At 38.0% G+C, this 21,307-nt stretch overlaps 1 protein-coding gene across 2 annotated transcripts in view; it reads right to left on the reverse strand.

The window, feature by feature from the left end:
* ADGRF1 (adhesion G protein-coupled receptor F1) overlaps positions 1–21,307 on the reverse strand; it is a 344,581-nt gene that overhangs the window by 317,800 nt on the left and 5,474 nt on the right. The gene's annotated exons all lie outside the window — the stretch shown is intronic.

The raw sequence follows: 21,307 nt of genomic DNA on the forward strand, positions 1-21,307 counted from the left end.
AGTTAAGACAGAAACACCTGAATTCAAATCCCACCTCAGACTTCATATTTACTATGTGACTATGCCCTAGTTTCTAATCTGCAAAATTGGATAATACCAGAGTTATCATGAGGATAAAATGAAATAATATAGGTAATTTGTTGTTGTTTCAATTGTGTCTGCCTCTTTCTTTGTAACCTCATTTGGGATTTTCTTGACAAAGATACTGGAGTGGTTTTCCATTTCTTTCCTCATCTCATTTTACAGATGAGGAAACTAAGATAGGGACTTGTCCAGGATCACACAGCTAGGAAGTGTCTAAGACCAGATTTGATCTCAAATCCTCCTGACTCCAGGACCACAGCTCAATTCATTGTACCACTTAGCTGGAGAACCTGCAGCCTATTTGGAGCAGTAGATAAGTAAATAGACAGACAGTTTGATACATACATGCATATATACAAACATTCATACAAATCATGCCTATAGACATATACAAATGCATGTGTAAATACAGACACATACTCACAAATATACACACACACACATATGTGTGTGTGTGTGTGTGTGTATAGTGTGTGTGTGTATAAAACTTGCTTTTCCTTTATCCCCCAAGAATATTAAAATGATATCATGATGAAAATCAGGCTATGGTTTTTTAAACCATTATAGAGCTCAGAAGGCACTATGCCAGATCAGATACAAATATTCCACATGACCATGTGGGAGGAAGGTATCTAAACTTGTACATCACACATTTATTTTGAGCAACCACAATTCTATTTTGTTCATGGAGCACAGTATCTTATTTAATGGAAGTGCAACATCCTGGACAATTCTTTGGCAGTATCTCTTATGTTTCACAATAAATCAAAGATCTTCAGAGAGACTTTGAGAGTATTGTATTTCTTCTTCTGATCATCATGTGGATGCTTGCCTAGTGTGAGTTCTATGAGTAATTTAGGGATTGGGGATGGACCCAGTATGGCAGAAATAAAGGCAAGAACTTCCCTAAGTTCTTCGAAATTCCCCTCCAAACAACTTTCATTAACACTTTAAAATAAATTTTAGAGTAGCAGAACTCACTAAAGGACAGGATGAAACAATTTTCCAGTCCCAAACAACTTTCAATGTCTGCAGGAAAGAAATGTCATACTGGGATGAAAGTGGAATACAATCTGCTCCTCCAGAAAAACAGTAGCAAGCCCTGGTAGCAATTGGTCAGTGATGGTAAGGGAATCAGACAACTAATCAAAGGGAGATTATAGGGATCTCTTTACTGACTCTATTACATTATCCATCTTCAGATTGCGATAGTAGTCCTGAGTTACAATTTCAGGGTGGGAGAAGCACTAGCACACCAGAGCTGGTAGTTTCAGGAAATCAAGGACTCTGGTTACAGTTCCATGGAAGAAAAGAGTGCTTATAATTGTTCACAGAGCAGAGCACAGACCAGGAAAGTAGTAGGTACACCTCCCATTAGATCATACCATCTTGGAAGAACTAAAAACTTACAAACCCTGAGAGCTAATTCTGAAAACTGAACAAAAAATCCTTAAAGCTTGAGAGAGTGCCCCCTTCTACCCTGGGGGTAGATATTAACATAATACTAAAAGTCAAAAGAAATAGTCTAGGAAAAAATGGGCAAACAATCACAACAACAAGAAGACAGAAAATCAAAATTGCTATTATATCCAAAGTCTCAACGAAAAGTATCAATTGGTCTCAGACCCAAAAATAATTCCTAGAAGAGTTCAGAAAGTATTTTGAAAATTAAATATGAGAGGTACAGTAAAATTTGGGAAAAAAATGAGAACAATGCAAGAAAATCATGGAGGAAAAAAAGTAATAATTAGTACAGATAATTAGTACAGGAAGTTAAAAAATACTGAAGAAAATAGCACCTTACAAACCAGAATATGCTAAATGGCAAAAAAACACAAAACACTTCTGAAGGGAAGAATTCCTTATAAAACAGAATTGTCCACCAGGAAAAAAGACATACAAAAATTTACTGAAGAAAAGAATTCCTTAAACAGTAGAAATGGCCAAATGAAAAAGGATGAACAAAAACTCACTTAAGAACATAAGTACTTGGAGAGGCAGAACCCACAGAGGGATCCAGTGAGGCAATTCTCCAGCCCAAGGTAACCTGGGAAATAGTAGAAAGTCTCTGCTCCATGGGGTTAGAGGGGTAGCCCACCAGAGTGAAAGAACTTCAGCCTCCCAGAGGCAGCCCCAGGGTGCCTGGGAGCCATGGCTTGTGGCAGCAGGGGCAGTTTCCTGAACTACACCCTGGGGAGCACCAAGCACAACTTGGAAGATCAGCCAGGGGACCTCTACCAGAGCAAGCCCCTGAAGCCCAGGCCTCAGGGCACTCCAAGAGCAGCTTGGTTGCTGCAGCTCAGATCCAGAAAACAGAATCAGGTGGAGCCCCCAGGCAACTGAGCCTTAAGTACTCAGCCTAGGTGGGGAGTGGAGAGAGACTTCGGAGATTTGTCCTCTGTCCCTGGAATAGGACTCTGGGGCTCTGACCACATTCAAATCCTGATCAGAGTCTAGGCCTCCCCCATAGAACAGCAGGGCACCCCCCCCCCCACCTCAGCCCCGTGGCAGAGGAGGGGTGCACTTGTGGTCATTCACAGACCAGGAGGGAAGACAGAGCTTCACACACACTGAGATCCTTGGGGGGGGGGGTCCCAATAATACTCAAAAGCTTAGGAAGCACCCCAAGACCAGGCATAGACTGGGGAAATGAGTAAACAGAGAAAAAAAGAAGACCACCATTGAGAAAGAGATTGTCTATGATCCCAAGAAGGATCAAAATACTCAGTCTGAAGATGAGAAAGTACAAGCTCCTGCATCCAAAGTCTGCAAGAAAAACAGAAATTGGGCTCAGGCTATGACAGCATTCAAAAAAGATTTTGAAAATCAAGTGAGAGAGATAGAAGAAAAATTGGGAAAAGAAATGAGAGAAATGCAGGAAAAAACATGAAAACGAAGTCATCCCCTTAGTCAAGGAGATCTAAAAAAATGCTGAAGAAAATAACATGTTAAAAACCAGCATAGAACAAATGGATAAAACAGTTCAAAAAGTTATTGAGGAGAAGAATGCTTTAAAAAGCAGAATTGGTCAGATGGAAAAAGAGATAAGAAAGCTCTCTGAGGAAAACAAATTTTTCAGAAGTAGAATGGAACTAAAGGAAGCTGTTGACTTTACAAAAAGTCAAGATATAATACTTCAAAACCAAAAGAATGAAAAATTAGAAGAAAATGTGAAATATCTTATTGAAAAATACAACTGATTTGGAAAACAGATTCAGGAAAGATAATTTAAAAATTATTGGGATATCTCAAAATCATGATCAGAAAAAGAGCCTTGACATCATTTTAAAAGAATTCCTACAGGAAAATTGCCCAGATATCCTAGGAGCAGAGGGCAAAATAGAAATTGAGAGAATCCACTGATCTCCCCTTGAAATAGATCCCCAAAAAACAACACCCAGGAATATCACAGCCAAGTTCCAGAACTCCCAAGTCAAAGAGAAAATATTACAAGCAGCCAGAAAGACACAATTCAAATATTGTGGAACTACAGTCAGGATCACACAGGACTTAGCAGCAACTACATTAAAGGCTCATAGGGTATGGAATATAATATTCTGGAAGGCAAAAGGGCTTGGAATGAAACCAAGAATCAACTACCCAGAAAAACTGAATGTCCTCTTCCAGGGAAAAAGATGGGCATTTTTAAAATATTTAATATTTATTTATGCTCATTTTGTACAAATAATGTTTTTTATACATTAATAAAATATTCTTAAGAGTAAACAAAATATCCCACCCCCCAAAAAAATGTAGACTCATTTGAGCTATAAAGTAAGGGGAGAGAAAAAAATTAAAATTAAAAAATAATAGTAATAATTGTAGGTATGGCCAGGTGGCACAATGGACGGAGCACCAGCTCTGGAGCCAGGAGCACCCAAGCCCATATCCAGCCCTGTACACCCAACAATCACCCAGCTATGTGTCATGCAAACCACCCCAACCCCACTGACCTGCAAAAACCAAAAAAAGAAAAAAAAAGACCCAAAATAAAATAAAATAGTAATAATAGTAGGGGTGGCTGGGTGGCGGATAGAGCATTGGCCCTTGAGCCAGGAGAACCCGGGTCCAAATATAGTCTCAGACACCCAAAGATCACCCTGCTATGCGGCCCCAGGCAGACCACCCAGCCCCACTTGCTCTGCAGCCCCACCAAAATACTAATAATAAAAAATGTGCTTCAGTCTTTGTTCCAACACCAACAACTCTGTCGCGGGTGGATCACATTCTTTATGATAAGTCCATTGCAAAAGTTACTTCCATATTTTTCCACCATTGCCATTGCTGATCTCAACTCCCTCCATTTGTATTTTTCCACTACCATGTACTATATTTTCTCTATCCTTTCACTCTGACTCTGCTGTAGGGTAGCTGAGTGGCACAACAGACAGATCCCTGGCCCTGGGGCCAAGAGGCCCTGAGCCCCCATACTACCCCTTAGGCCCAGCATCCACCTGACCCTATAGTCCCGGACAGGCCATCCAATCACAGCCCCTTGCAAGAAGTAAAAAAGAAAATGTGTCTGACCACATTCCCACCATGGTCCATCCTCTCCTCCATCACTCATGTCCCCCCACTTCTTACTCCAGATGCCTATACCCCATTGAGTATATATGCTATTTCCTCTCCTGGCCACCTCTGATGAGAATGAAGATTCCCACATTCCCCCTTGCCTTCCCCCCCTTCCATATCATTGCAATAGCTCATTGTAATAAAGAAAAATATTATTATATGAAATATCTTGGCCTATTCTCCCTCTCATTTTTCTTTCTCCCATTACATTTCCCTTGTTTTACTATTGACTCCATTTTACACCATATTTTATCTTCAAATTCAGCTTTCTCCTATGCTTCAACTATAAAAGCTTCCTCTACCTACTCTATTAACTGAGACGGTTCATATGAGTATTATCAGTGTCATTTTTCTATGTAGGAATACAAGCAGTTCATCATCATTAAATCCCTCATATTTTCCTTTCTCCTCCAAACTCTATGCTTCACCTGAGTCCTGTACTTGAAGATCAAACCTTCTGTTCAGCTCTGGCCATTCCAATAGGAACATTTGAAATTCCCCTGGTTCATTGAAAGTCCATCTGTTTCCCTGGAAGAGGACATTCAGTTTTGCTGGGTAGTTGATTCTCGGTTGCATTCTCAGCTCTTTTGCCTTCTGGTATATTATATTCCAAGTCCTACAAGCTTTTAATGTAGTTGCTGCTAAGCCCTGTGTGATCCTTACTGCAGCTCCATGATATTTGAATTGTGTCCTTCTGGCTGCTTGTAATATTTTCCCTTTGACTTGGGAGTCCTGGAACTTGGCTATAATATTCCTAGGGGTTGGTTTTTTGGGATCTCTTTCTCGGGGGATCAGTGGATTCTCTCCATTTCTATTTTGCCCTCTGCTTCTAGAATATCAGGGCAATTTTCCTGTAGGAATTCTTTGAAAATGATGTCAAGGTTCTTTTCCTGATCATCACTTTCAGGTATTACAACAATTTTTAAATTATCTTTCCTAACTCTGTTTTCCATATCAGTTGCTTTTTCAATGAGATATTTCACATTTTCTTCTAATTTTTCATTTTTTTGGTTTTGAAGTATTGATTCCTGATTTCTGGTAAATTCATCAATCTCCCTGAATTCTATTCTTTGTCTGAAGGATTTGTTCTCCTCAGAGAGTTTTCTTATCTCTTTTTCCATCTGGCCAATTTTGCTTTTTAAGGGCATTCTTCTCCTCAATAACTTTTTGAACTGTTTTATCCATTTGACCTAAGCTGGTTTTTAGCATGCTATTTTCTTCAGCATTTTTTTTTTTGGATTTCCTTGACTAAGCTGCTGACTTCATTTTCATGTTTTTCCTGCATCTCTCTCATTTCTTTTCCCAGTTCTAACTCCCTCATTTGATTTTCAAAGTTTTTTTTGAGCTCTGTCATAGATTGAGCCCAATTTCTGTTTTTCTTGGAGTCTTTAGATGCAGGAGCTTATGCTTCCTCATCTTCAGTATTTTGATCCTTCTTGGGCTCATATGCAAGATATTTCTCAATGGTGTTCCTCTTTTTTTCTCTGCTTGCTCATTTTCCCAGCCTAAGCCTGTTTTGGGGGTGCTTCCTGAGCTTTTGGGACACTCCCACAAGGATCTCAGTGTGTGAGGCTCTGTCCTCCCTCCTGGTCTGTGAATGACCATATTCGCCCCCCACTATGTCCCGGGCCTGAGGTGGAGGGGGCCCTACTGTTCTATGGGGGGGGGCCTAGACTACAATCATGATCTAAATGTGGTTAGAGCCCCAGAGTCCTGTTCCAGGGGCAGAACTCTGAAATCTCTCTCTCTTCACTCCCCTCCCTAGGTTCAATGGGATCATGCCCTGGGGGCTCCTGCTTAAGGCTCTGCCTGCTTCTGTTTCCTGGATCTGGACTGCCTTGGATTGCTGTATGCTGTGAGGGCTGGGCTTCAGGTGCTCACTCTGGCAGAGGTCCCCCGCTGTTTCCCCAATTTGTGTCCAGTGCTCCCTGGGGCATAGATCAGGAAACTCCCCCACTGCTGTGAGCCGGGGCTCCCAGCACCCTGGGGCTGCCTTCAGGAGGCTGAAGTTCTTTCGCTCTGGCGGGCCACCCCTCTGGCGGGTGGCCCCTCCAACCCCGGGGAAGCAGAGCCTTTCTGCTCTTTTCCAGGTTACCTTGAGTAGGAGAACTGACTCACTGGGTCCCTCTGTGGGTTCTGTCTCTTGAAAATTTAGTTAGAGTCCTTAGCTTTGAAGATTTATGAGAGAGCACCTAAGATACAAACCACTCTTGTTGCCATCTTGGCTCTGCCCCCAAAGATGCACTTTCAATGAACCAGGGGAATTTCAAATGTTCCTGTTAAAATGGCCAGAGTTGAACAGAAAGTGTAATCTTCAAATATGGGACTCAGGTGAAACATAGAGAGTGGAGGACAAGGGTAAAATATGAGGGACTTAATAATGATGAACTACATGTATTCTGGCATAGAAAAGTTATACTGATAATACTCATAAGAAACTTCTCATTTAATAGAGCATGCAGAAGGAGCTTTTATAAATGAAACACGGGAGAGTGCTGAATTTGAAGATATAATATATTGTAAAACTGGAGTCAATGACTAAAAGGAAAATGTATTGGGAGTAAGAGAAAGAAGAGGTGGAATAGGCTAAGATATTCATATAATAAGAATTTTTTATTACAATGAGCTATTGCAATGATTTGGAAGGGGGGAAGATGAGGGGGAATGAGGGAATCTTTGCTCTCAGAGGTGGTTTATATATAAGCATATATACTCAATGGGGTATAGACATCTAGAGCAAGGAGAGAAAGGGGACAGGGGGAAGGGGGGGATATGAATGATGGAGGAGAGGGTGGACCATGGGGGAGAGTGGTCAGATATAACACATTTTCTTTTTTACTTCTTACAATGGGCTGGGATTGGATGGCCTGTCTGGGAACACAGGGCCAGGTGGTTGCTGGGCCTTAGGGGTGGTATGTGGGCTCAGGACCTCTTGGCCCCAGGGTTCGTGATCAGTCTGCTGCACCACTCAGCTACCCTACAGCACATTTAAGAAGAGGAACAGATTGATAGGAGAGATAAAATATAGTATATGGTAGTGGAGAAGTACAAATGGAGGGAGTTGCGATCAGCAATGGCAACAGTGGAAAAATGTGGAAGTAGCTTTTGTGGTGGACTTATCATCATAAAGAGTGTGATCCACCCAGGACAGAGCTGGTAGTGTTGGAACACAGACTGAAGCACATCTATAATTCTTCTTCTTCTTCTTCTTCTTCTTATTATTATTATTATTTGGGGGGGTTGCAGGGCAAATGGGGTTGGGGGGTTTTCCCGGGGCCGTACAGCTGGGTGGTTATTAGGTGTCTGAGGCCCGATTTGAGCTTGGGTGCTCTAGGCTCCAGGGCCGGTGCTCTGTCCACTGCACCACCTATCTGCCCCTATTATTATTATTTTTTATTTTAATCTTAATTTATTTTTCTTTCTTGCTCATGTGGGTCTATATTTTTTGGGAGGGGGTATTATGTTTACTCTTAAACAAGAATATTTTAGTAATGTATAAAAAACATCATTTGTGCAAAAAATAAAAAAAATAAATTAAATTGGGCAATCAGCTCTGGAAGTCTTATGAGCTTATCATATATAAATAAATATAGATGTGTGTTTATATATGCATAATCACACATATATTTGCTTTGTATTATCAATTTAATCATCAACAATGAAAATTTCAGTACACAAATATGAACAAACATGGTCAATGTATGGAACCAGAACTTACTAATACATTTGTTGTTTTTTCCTCTTTAAAAAAAAACTTAAGTCCTTAAAAATAAGAATTGAGTAAGAGAAAGTTAATGACTCCCTGAGTCATCAAGAAACACTAAAACAAAATCAAAAGAATGGAAAAAAAAGAAGAAAATGAGTTATTTTTGTATTGAGAGCTAATTTAAGAATTATTGAACAAACTGCAAGCCATTGGGAGGGAGAGGGGAAGAGCCTTGACATCCTCCTTCAAGCAATTATCAAGGAAAATTGCCCTGATATTCTAGAAATAGAAGTAGAAATGGAAAATATTCATCAATCATCTCCTGAAAGGGATCCCATGATGAAAACTCTCAAGAATATTGAGTCCAAATCTCCAAGGTCCAAGATCAAGAAGAAAATAATGTAAGCAACCCTAAAGAAACAATTCAAATATCATTTAGCCATAGGTGGAATAGCACAAAATTTAATAGCTTCTATATTAAAGGATAGCAGGCTTGGAATATGATATTCTGGAGGACAAAGGAACTAGTATTAAAACCAAGAATCACCAACCCAGCAAAACTGAATCCTTTAAAGGAAAAATGAATATTCAATGAAAAAAAGAATTTTCAAGCATGTCTGATGAAAACAAGAGTTGAATGTAAATTTTATTGTCAAACGCATGACTCAAGAGAAACCTATAAGTGTAAATAGGAAAGAAAAATCATAAGTGAGTCAATTAAGTTAACTGTTTGCAGTCCTACAGAGGAAGATAATATTTGTAAGTCCTGAGAACTTTCTCATGATCAGGATAGTTAGAAGGAGGATACATAGATACAGGACTTGGAAATGATTGGAATATGATGGAATAATATTTAAAATTGAAATTTAAGGGTAAGAAAGAGGCATATGGTAGAAGAAAAAGGAAAAGAGCGGTAAAAATGAGGTAAATTATTCACATAAAAAGGCATAAAAATATTTTTGCAGTGGAAAAGATGAGGAGGTAGGATGAATGTTTGAACTTTGCTCTCATCAGAATTGACTCAAAGAGTTGAGTATAAAACAGTTGAGTATAAAAATTTAACATGTCTTATAGGAAAGTAGGAGAAGAAAGAAATAAATCAAGGGGAGAATGATAAAAGGGAGGTCAGATTAGGAGAGGTAGTAGTCAAAAGCAAAATACTTTTGAGAAAGGACAGGATTAAAGGAGAGAGAGAAAAAAGAATGGGATAAATGGGGGAAGGGTATTGGATGGAATAAAATACATGGTAATAATAACTGAGCAAAAATTTTACAGCAAGTTTCTATGATAAAGGCCTCATTTTTCAAATATATAGAGAACTATTGTTGCTATTATTATTGTTGCCCTTCATTCTCATAGAATACTTTCACATTAGTGATGACATGACATGCATATGAATTGAATTTGAGTTAGGGGTGCTGAGCAAATTTACCACCCTTACTTTCTCCTGAAGAGTGATCAGGATTCAATGCCCAGATAGGGATTTAGATGACTGAATGTGAGGCAATCAGGGTTAAATGACTTGCCAAAGGTCACAAAGCTGGTAAGTATCAAATGTCTGAGATCATATTTGAACTCAAGTCAGCCTGGAATCAGGGCTGTGCTCTATCCACTGTACCGCCTAACTGTCCATAGACAACTGAGTCAAATGTATAAAACTAAGAGCTATTCTCCAATTGACAAATAATTAAAGGATCTGAACAGGCAGTTTTCAGATAATCAATGTTTTCTATCATCATTTGAAAAAAAAGAAGCTCTAAATCACTTGATTAGAGAAATATAAATTAGAACAACTCTGAAGTACTATCTCACACCCATTAGATTGACTAATATTACATAAGGAAAAATGACAAATATTAGAGGAGATATGGGAAAATTGAGATACTAATGAAGTTGGTGAAGTTGTGAACCAATTCAAACATTCTGGAAAAAATTTTAAACTATGCCTAAAGGTATGCTTAAAACATCATAAAACTATAATAATACCATACATTCCCTTTGACTCAACAATACCACTACCAGATCTGTATCTTAAAGAGATTTAAAAACAACAACAAACAAGGAAAAGGACATATGTACAAAAATATTTGTAGCAGCTTTTAGTGGTGATAGAGACTTGGAAATTGAGATGATGCTCATCATTTGGGAAATGGCCAAGAAAATTGGTATGAAATACTATTGTACTATTAAAAATGATGAACAGATTGCTCTCATAAAAAGTTTGAAAGTCTTACATGAACTGAATCAAAGTAAATGCAGAATCAGAAGAACATTGCACATACTAACAGCAATATTGTAAAATGATCAGAATGAAAGCTATTCTTATCACTCCAATGATCAAACAACTTTGAAAGATTTATAATGAAAATACATCCCTGCAAAGTATACTGCCAAAGTAAATGAACTTATCCACAGCATTCAATATTTATTCACTTGCTGTAACTTATGGTTCCATGGATGGATGGTTTAGTGCTAACTGTAGAGAACCTGTGTTTCTTTGGTATTAATTCTTAGATTGAAATTAGCACAAGTGGACATATTTTGTTACATCTCAGCATCAAAGATTGCAATGGGTGCATCATTGTCTGTGAACAGAAAAGTATCCACCAACTTTCCTTCCATATTAGTCTTAACAAGCTAAATGATTTATTTTCAATGAGATAGCCTTTTTGTCCTCATCGAAAGGGTCCGACAACCTTGCTGAAAACATCATGCTAAAAGGCAGGGGAGCAAACACACACACCTGTTTCATTCCTTTGGTGCTTGGGAAAGTGTAAGAGTGTCATCCATTATCCAAAACCCATATAAACATGTCACCATGAAACCAGCATACAATACTGTTGAACCCCAGGCAACAAAATTTTGCTAAGATTTTCCACAGCCCCCCAAGACCAACAAGGCTAAAAGTGTTGGTTAGATCAACAAACATTGTATATATAGATTTCTGTTCTTCTCCAGGCATTTCTCCTGTAATTATATGTGCAAGGATATATGATTATATGTATATTTGTATATGCATGCATTCATACATTTCTATATAGTCATATAATCCAGCCTCCTCTTTTCAACAATAAGGAAACTGTTACCTAGAAAGATTAGTGACTTGTTCAAAGTCATACAGGTACAAAGCACCAGAACCAGAATTTGAAGCTATGTCCTCTGAATTCACATCAACCACTTTCCCCACTATTCTATGCTGACTCATTGGTCAAACTTGTGCTTTATTAGGAATACCAGTTTGGTAGTGGAAAAGATGAATTGAAAGAGATTTGAGATAGGAAGCACAATTAGAAGACTATGGTGGGGTGGCTAGGTGGCGCAGTGGATAGAACACTGGCCTTGAAATCAGGAATACCTGAGTTCAAATCCGGCCTCAGACACCTAGCCGTGTGGCCTTGGGCAAGCCACTTAACCCCATTGCCTTACAAAAACTAAAAAAAAAAAAAAAGACTATGGCAATACTCCAGGCAAGAAGTGATTAGTTCCATCCTAGGATAGTGACCAAGCAGAGGAGTGAGTGAAATGTGGGAGAATTAAATTGTCAAGACTTACTGAGTAATTGAGGATAATTCTAAGATTTAAAGTTTGTGTGATAAGGATGATGGTACCCTAGACAGAAATAAAAATGATAATAGATATGGTAGGAGGTGGGGGGAAGAAGATAAGAGGAAAGATGTGTTCTATTTCACAAATGTTTAGGTTTGAAATGTCTTTGGAGTATATAGCAGAAAAATAGAAAATGGGCAACTGGTAGAGCTCAGGAAAGAAAATAAATATAGATAGATGTAAATATAGATAGCTATATATACACACATACATGAAAATATAAATATATTTTATGTATATAAATACTCCCAAAGATATATAGGTATAGATGATAATTAAATCTGTGGGAAGCAATATGATTGCCAAAAGAGAAACTATGGAATATATGCATAATTAAAGAAGGGGCATGGATAATGTTCTAGTAAGAGAGACCAGAAAGAAACAGTCAAATGAGTAAAAGGAGGACAGATACAACAAAGGATCATGATGATACATTAACAAGTCACACAGAATAAAAAAGTGGTCAATAGAATCAAGTGCAGAGAAGTCAAGGATGAGGAGACGTCTAAGTGGCACAATGAATAACAGGACATGGAATCAGGAAGATCTGAATTCAAAAATAGTTTCAGATACTTATTGGAATGTGAACATGGGCAAGTCATTTAACCCTGTTTATTTCAATTCCCTCATATGTAAAATGAGCTGGAGAAGGAAATGGCAAACCACTCCAGTATCTTTGCCAGAAAAACTCTAAATAGGGTCTCAAAGAGTCAGACTCATCTGAAACGACTCAAAACCAACAAATAATTGGTTGATCTTTCACTATCACCCCAGTCACATGGCTAATCAACAACTCTTGCTCATGCCCAGACTTACTCTATTCTTATCTCTCACTATTTAAATTGAACACCCCAACCAGTCTTGTCTGCAACCTGCCTCCTAAAGGCTCTATGCAAATTCACATTTTAAAATTTTCCTATCACCAGACTCTTTCTCTTTTTCTGCTTAACCAAAGCTACCCTGTCCTTCATGACTCAGCCCAGGGCTCACCTCCTTGAAGAAGTATCCCCTGTTCATACTAGTTTCTAGGATCTCTCCCCTCTGGAGTTTTACAACCCTTACTATTTACATCACTCATTTATTTGGTAGTTTTTCCTTATAGTCTTTTACTATTCCTTGTTTTTTCATGCTCCCATGTCCTGTTTTCTTAGCAAGTTTCTTAGCTCCTTGAAAACATAAATGGCATATCTCCCAAGGCTTAACTTAGTAGATGTTCAATAAATATCTGGGTCAATTATGGGTGGAGGAGGCACTGAGGAGAAGGAAAATAATCCATGAAAATTCAGGGCTGAGTAGTTTAGTCCCACAGTATCAGAGCAGGGCAAAGTGACCCTGGAGATAGGGTGATTATGAGATAGGGTGTCCACATAAAGAAAGATTGAATTACCCTGGGCATCAACTCAACCAAATGCCTTAACGAGATGCATGGGGTTTCTTCATTACCCCAGCACAGGTAAAATTGTCAGTCAAGCCCCCTTGGGAAATTTAACCCTTCTTCCTCCCCTCCTGTCCCCTCCTGACCTCTCCTAAGCCTCCTGCTAAGGAAAGGATCCAAAGATCAACACAACCTTTGAAAAAAATCTTTAGTTTATTTGCTCTGAGTGAGAGTGGGTGTTTATTGTTTCCTGAACAGGTTGCTAAAGAACTGCTATTCTCACTTCTTTGAGAACAGCTCCAGAAGCATTAGATAGTTGTGGCAAAGGCCCAGCATCACTCCTGTGTGGCACCACGAACCAACAACAATAAGCCAGAGAAACCAGGCCAGGACACTGGGGAAAGAGGGATTGTCATTTAATCCAGAGGGCTAGAAGGGACCTCAGAAAGTATCCATCCAACAGCCACATTTTATAAAGAGAAGCAGTCAAAGGTTAAAGAGGAAAAGTAATTTTTCCAGACTTTTATAGTAATATCAAAGTTATAAGCCAGGTCCAGTCAGGTCTACAGTGCCTCCACCCACCCATGATGTACAAATAGTTCCTTGGGATGACTTACATTTTTAAGAAAAAACCCACAGTCAATGAAGGGAGAGAGAGAGAGAGAGAGAAAGAGAGAGAGAGAGAGAGAGAGAGAGAGAGAGAGAGAGAGAGAGAGAGAGACTCTCACTATCTTAGGCCTACCATTAACTTACCTATCCCTACCTTGGCAGAACATCATGTCTTTCTAAACCTTGTAGATGGGAGTTGTGATTATTTTTCCTAGCATAGCCATAGGAAATCAGAGGGCTTGATTTTTTATTTTGTTCTATTTGGGGTGGGAATGGGAGGAGTGAAAAGGATGTTAAGCAAGTACAATGTACAAGAGGGGCATACAAGGTAAGCAGGCTCAGTCCACATTGTACATAGGATTCCAAAGACATCTTGCCAAATTGAGCAACTTATTTTCCTCTTCTATAAAGAGTAGATCTGCCAGTCTGGCAAACTTCCTTCCCCTTACAGAGGGTTGCTGAAATCCCTTTCTGATGCCTCATTGTGGTCTGGGGGTGATTCTTGGTTCTCTAAGACTATGCCAGCAGAGCCTAAGTGTTGGCAGAACATACAAACCTGAGAAGGCCTCAGGCATGGACCTGGTACTGGCCTGGTATAGGAGAACCAGAAAGTTGGCCATCAGGTAATAAATGTCATGGCAATCTATGAACTTCTTTCTTGAGGCAAAGGGGGCTGCCATCTGTATACCTGGACATGATTGATAATTAGTATAAAGATTATGAAGTGGTGGTATTAAAAGGAAGGAGAGTCAGGTTTCATGGGGTGTTTCTGAAAAATACAGACTCCCAGATCCTGCTGCTGGACATGGAAAGGGCCTAGGTTTGAAGGGGGAACAATCACAAGGGACAACTTCCAAGAACAGGTTTCCTTTCCTTCTTTTAATAATCTTGAGAACCTTTGGTCAGAGCTGGCCTTGGCAAGCTCTTAAAAAAGTATTTTTCCAGATGTGATGAAACCCAAGTCATTATGGTTCACCCAGAGTGGCGCATCTTGGTTAATCCACTTGATCTGATTTAGTGAAAGTCTATTTTCCAATAGCAGACATTTATAGAGTTCTTTAAGGATTCCAGCATTCTTTTATATATATATTTAAAGCAAGAGTCCCACCACCAGCTTCCCTTTATATAATACCTTCTTTGTTCCTGAACCAGAACTTTGTTCCAGGTACAAATAATAGATACTTTTTCTTCCTTCCTTCCTTCCTTCCTTCCTTCCTTCCTTCCTTCCTTCCTTCCTTCCTTCCTTCCTTCCTTCCTTCCTTCCTTCTTTCCTTTTTGACTCTACTGATTATCTCTATCTATCTATCTATCTATCTAACTATCTATCTATCTATCTGTCATCCAACTCTATCATTTATTTATCATCCATCTATATTTTTCACCTGTCATCTATTTATCTTCGTCTAGTCATTTAGCTAGCTAACCATCTCATCTGTCTTTCCCAACACCCCTCTGAAGCAAGCAGGACAGGCATTTTTATTCTTCCACTTAATAAATAAGAAAACTGAGACATGGAGAGATTAGGTGTCAGAGAAAGAAAATCCAAGTTTTTAAATCCAAGTTTTATGAGATTCCTGCACTCTACTACCCCATATATCTACACATATTGTTTTGTATAAATTTACCCTCTTTATGCCCTAGAATTTCTTCCATCCCTATACTCTGAACTAAGGAGTCCCAAGGAGAGCAATAATTTCTACTCTATGGACAGTAGACCCCTGGAAGACCACAGGGTTACTACAATGGATCTACAAACACTTAAGAAAGCAAATATAGTGGCGGCTAGGTGGTGTAGTGGATAAAGCACCAGCCTTGGAGTCAGGAGTACCTGGGTTCAAATCCAGTCTCAGACACTTAATAATTACCTAGATGTGTGGCCTTGGGCAAGCCACTTAACCCCATTTGCCTTGCAAAAAAAAAAAAGCAAATATATCTAATGTAGACAGCAAATAATGTCTCACACACACATAGGATCAATTTTTCAAATGTAGGCACTGGGATTAGTAAAATAAAAATGCATTTAAAAATATATAAATTTAGAGTTGTCATCTTGATGCAGAGAATCATAGGCATGGGGAATATTGAAATTAATTGGAAACAAAATTTTGTAAATCTTTTGTTTACAATGTTAATAATATTTACTCTACCTCTATCACTCTGTAAAAACACTCCATGATGACCTACAGTCTGACCTTGGCCACATTCTTATTAGTAAGGCAAGCAAGCAGGAGCAACCACCCAGGCAAGAATCAGAGACCCTCAACCCCTCCCCAAAAGGCAAATGCTCCAATGTAGAGGGGTAAACTCCCAAATCACCACCACTTCCCAATGGATCCTGAGGGGCCATTTAAGGAGATTTCTGGTGAGGTTTGATCTCTTTCTTTCAGATTTCTGGTCTTGCTGCTGGACTGTCAAAGATTAATTAGCAATCCACTTGGTTTTCTTTAAGCTCTCTTTAACTTCTCTAGCACTTCCTTTGTGTTGTAACCACTTCTCAATGAAGTGGGTGAAGTCTTGATTCTTCACTGGAAAACACCAAACCAAAGCAACAATCTTTTAAAAAAAATTATTTTTTTATTTATTTAAGGCAATAGGGATAAGGGACTTGCCCAAGATCACACAGCTAGGCAATTAAGTGTCTGAGGCAGATTTGAACTCAGGTAATCCTGACTCCAGGCCCAGTGCTCTATCCACTGCATCACCTAGCTGTTCTTCTACTCCCAACAATCTTATCATGTCTTGTGCCACACATTGGTCTCACAACTTTTACCCACCTATTTTTACTCTATCTCTTAGTGTAGATGATTTTCAATTTGAAAGACTGAGAAAGAAGGATAATGATTTTTCCGTTCCACTAAAAACAAGGAGTAAGAGAACAAAAGTTCTTATTAAGAAGAAAAGTGAACCTTCTAGTGACCAATTCTCAACCAACTAAAAAAGGGGTTGAAAGGTTATTTGAAACAACTCCTAAAAACCTTTATCGGGAAGATGTGTGTATATAAACCTGGCCCTTATGGCTCTAGGCAAATCATTTAACCTCTCTGGGCTTCAGTTTCCTGATCAATAAAATAATCTCTAAATTCTCTTCCAGTTCTCAAATTCTTATTTTATAATCCCAACATATCTTTACATCACTGAAGAGAGGTAAAGTAGACTATTTAACATTTCTGTAGCTTCTATAGTTTCAGAACTATTGACTATTCCCTTCCTTCTTCTATAATCTAGACCTTTTAACCCCTGGCTTCCATAACACTGCTTTCTTTTGGTTATCTCCTATCTTTTTATTTTGTGGCTCCTCTGCTGATTTTGTACATTCCCGCTGGCATTTCCTGGTTATTCTTCTCTTCACTCTCTATACTCCTTTCTTTGGTGGTCTCATCAGTACTCATAGTTCAAAATATCATCCCTAAGAAGATGACCTCAAAACCTCTATAGTTAACTTTAATTTATCTCTTGAACTCTAAATCAACATTGCCCACTGCTTATTGGACATCCCAATCTAGGCATGCTATAGGCTACTCAGGTGTAAGATTTTCGAAGTGGACCTCAGTTTCTGTTTACAGGAAAAAAAATCCTGTCTCCAAACTGTCCTGTTTCTATTGATGATGCAATATCTTTCCAAACAGACAGATTCACAACCTTGGAGTTACCCTTGACTCACCTTTATGTCTAGAATGCACTGTCTCTCCACCTCTGCCTCAAAGATATACAACTTGTTTCAAAGCAGAGTTTAAGTGCCACCTCCTACAAGAGGACTTTCCTTAGGCACCTAGTTTTTAGTTCTATCTCTCTCTAAATCTTCTAAATATATATATATTTGAGAGATTTATATCATCAAACTATATAGTATATATATTATATGCTATACCTGTTGCATATATAGTTATATAGAATATATTACATATAGTATGGTGTTTATATATGAGTATAGATATACATACATAAATATGTGTGTATACACATAACTTGTTATTGACTTATTTGTTGACATTTGATGATAATTGATTTGTTGATATCTCATCCCCTTCTCTCCAGAAGAAAGTAAACTTCTTGCAAGTTGTCTTTTTATCCCCAGCTCCAAACACAGTGCTGTTACTATAGTATGTACTAAATACTTGTAGAATTGAATTGAGATATAAAAGAACCACACAATCTCAAACCTAAAGGAAACCACAGAAGTCTTCTAAACCAACAACAGTTAAGCTGAAATCAATTAGCTTCTACTTGAAAACCTCTAGGAATAGGGACTTTCCCACAAGACTGTGCTGGCAAATATTTAACAACTAGCTCCCCAGGGAGGAGAAAATGGAATTAACAATACACTTTTTGGTTTAATATACATTATGAACATTTTTTTTCCCTTTCACATTCTTAAATTTGTCAGGGGTCAGAAAACTACTTCTACAATTTTTGTAAACTCTATGAGCCCATTAGGGTTTTTTTTCCCATTTTTTAAATGAAGTTTCATTGTATTTAAAAATGTAAAAAAAAATTCTTAGCTCAGGAGCCAAGGGAAAAAAGATGAACCACTAGACCTTTTGGCCATAGTTTGCTAATCCTGGCTCTAGATAAGCAACAAAAAATAAATCAGACCCCTATTTGTAGTACTTTCTGATTTCAAAGGTGTAAATGCTCATGAAAAGTGACAATTGGCTGTCTCTACTCTGTAGGGGTTGTCTCTAGTACAGCCTAATGTCCATCTCTCCAGAGGAAACCCATTCTATTTTTGGACAGTTCTTATTGTAAGTAAATTTTTCTTAACATCAAATCAAAATTTCTCTAATTTGGACCAATTTATCATAGTTCTGTCTTCTGTCATGAAGATAAACAAGGCTAATGATCCATCTCTATTTCAGATCTTCATTTACTTGAAGACAAATATGTCCCATCAAAATTTCTCTAGGCTAAATATTTTCATTCCTTACCATAAATCTTAATGCTAGTTAGGGCTCCAGTTACCTAGTTAGCCTTATCCCCCTCCTCTGGAAGTGTAACATTTAGACATTACCCTTCCTAAAACATGACATTTGAGAATTGACCATGATATCGCAGATGTGATCTGACTACAGCAAGGCACAACAGGACTATGTCTTCTCTCATTCTGGGAGTCTCTTTCCTTCCTTCCTTCCTTCCTTCCTTCCTTCCTTCCTTCCTTCCTTCCTTCCTTCCTTCCTTCCTTCCTTCCTTCCTTCCTTCCTTCCCTCCCTCCCTCCCTCCCTCCCTCCCTTCCTTCCTTCCTTCCTTCCTTCCTTCCTTCCTTCCTTCCTTCCTCCCTTTCTACTTTATTTCATTTCATTTTACTAGTTCATAGCTCTGTTCAAGTTCAGCAAAAGATAGAGTGAACGTTTTTGGCTATCACAGGTAGAGTCAGTCCATTTGATTGTGGGCTCATTGACAGCAGGGACTGATTTGTTGTTATTGTCTAGAATTTAGCACAGGCACTGGCCCATACTAAATGTATAACACATGCTTCTTGACTGATTGTTGACTCATCTCAATTTGTTTCCATTTGAACTTTTGTCTAACCATTCTCTATCATATTATGTTTGTAAAGTTTGGGAGAAGTGATTTTATTCCTGTTGAATTCTATCTTTTAAAATTTGGCCCATTATTCTACCTCTCTATTTTTGGTTCCCTATTCCTTTGTCCACCATAATAGTTCTCCATGGCAAAGTTGTGTTCTCTGCAAATTTGGTCCTCACTCTACATGTGCCTTCATCTAAACTTCTGATAAATGTTTAGAACATAAGAGATCTCAGAGATATTCCACTAGCTACCTCTCCAGGTTGATATCAGTTTTAGATCTGGTTATTTAACCAAATCTAAATATAACTTATTGAAATGTGGTTTTTATCTCTCCCTCCTTCCCCAAGTAATAATGATAACAATTACCATTTGAATATTATTTTAATATTTGCAAAGTGTTTTATAAATATTGTCTCATTTTATCTTTGTAAGAACCTTGAAAGATAAATACTATTATTATCTCCATTTTATAGACAAGAATACTAAGGCTGAGAGAATGACTTGACCACAGTTACACAGTTGGCAAGTTTCTGCACTAGATTTGAACTCAGGACTTCATGATTCTAGATCCCATGCTCTATCCACTGGACCATTTAGCTGCCAATGTGACAAATATTTTGCTGAAGTTCAAGTTTATTTTGGTATGATCTACCAACAGATTTGTTCTATCAGGAAAAACAAAAGAAAATTAGATCACTCTGCAAAGTACTGTTCTGGAAGAAGTCATGTTCACTCTTGGTAATAACCACTTCCCTTTCTATACACTCATAAACTATGCTTTTAATAATGACTTCTAGGATTTCACGAGAAATCAATATAGAGTTTGCCAAAGTCTCCATGTTCCTTTTTCTCAAAAATAAAAACATTTATCCATCTCTTGTTGTGTAATAATTCTTCCAAAGTATTCAATTTTTCCAATTATCTCAGACAGTGGGATATCAATCTGTGGACTTCTAATACTATATTGAATAGTAAAGGTGATAATAGGCATCCTTGTTTGACCTCTAATCTTATTGGAAATGCTCCTAGTTTATCCCCATTACCTATATTTGTTGATGGTTTTAGATAGGTGCTGCTTATTATTTTAAGGAAAACTCCATTTATTCCTACACTTTCTAATGTTTGTAATAGGAATGGATATTGGATTTTATCAAAGGTTTTTTTCAGCACTTATTGAGATAAGCATATGATTTCTGCTGGTTTTGTTAGTGATATGTTCAATTATGTTGAATGTTTTCCTAATACTGAACCATCCCTGCTTACCTGGTATAAATCCTACCTGAATATAGTATATTATCCTAGTAATAACTTGCTGTAATCTATTTGCTAAAATTTTATTTAAGATTTTAGCATCAATATTCATTAGGGAGATTGGTCTACTTTTTTTGTCTATTTTGATTCTTCCTGGTTTAGCTATCAGCACCATTTTGGTGTCGTGAAAAGAATTTAGCAGAACTCCTATTTTCAAAAGTAGTGTATGTAGAATAGGAATAAATTGTTCCATGAATGCTTGTAAAATTCACTTGTAAATCCATCTGTATCTGGAGACTTTTTCTTAGGGAGTTTATTCATGGTTTCTTCAATTTTTTTTTCTGAAATGGTATTACTTAAATATTTTATTTCCTATTCTATTAACCTCTGCAGTTTATACTTTTGTAAATATTCATCCATTTCACTCAGGTTATCAAATTTACTGCTATACAGTTTGGAAAAATTTCCTCATTGGTGATTAGTTCACCCTTTTTGTTTTTCATACTGGTAATTTGGTTATCTTTCTTTTTTTTTAAATCAGATTGACAAAATTTTATCTATTTTATTGGTTTTTTTCT

This window comes from Macrotis lagotis, chromosome 5, assembly GCF_037893015.1.
Source record: "Macrotis lagotis isolate mMagLag1 chromosome 5, bilby.v1.9.chrom.fasta, whole genome shotgun sequence".
In the NCBI taxonomy this organism is placed as follows: Eukaryota; Metazoa; Chordata; class Mammalia; order Peramelemorphia; family Peramelidae; genus Macrotis; species Macrotis lagotis.